Raw genomic sequence first — 483 nt, forward strand, 5'->3', positions numbered from 1 at the left:
GGGTAAAGGACAGTCAGACACGGCTAATGCATTATCATCTTTATCACGGCAAAATGAAGGCACCCTTCAGGGAAACCTTTCTTTATGGCTTCCTGTTGGTGCTGTCACCGTTGGCAGCGTTGGTGGAAATAGCTCAGGACAACCTACAGCACTCTACTATTAACAGCTCCCCGCCTGTGACTTTCCCAGCATGGGTGATAAATAGAAACCGAAAGTTTTACCCGGGGGCGAGACTCCTCATTTCGTAAGTGAATTCCAGTAAGCCCTGTGTCAAACGAATGCACATACAAAATGCTAGCTTACAGCTATCTCGCACGGAACATGAGCGACTAGTCTGCTTACTGCGACACTGGATGCAGCGGCCTGTGTCTTCCGTCTGGCGCACTACCGTCTTACTGTCCTTGGGCAAAGCGGATGTAATTCCTAAGCGGAAAACCTTAATCTTAAGAAGGCGGAATGACAGAGCGAGGGTAATGAAGCCTT

This window comes from Penaeus monodon, chromosome 29, assembly GCF_015228065.2.
Source record: "Penaeus monodon isolate SGIC_2016 chromosome 29, NSTDA_Pmon_1, whole genome shotgun sequence".
Classification (NCBI taxonomy): domain Eukaryota; kingdom Metazoa; phylum Arthropoda; class Malacostraca; order Decapoda; family Penaeidae; genus Penaeus; species Penaeus monodon.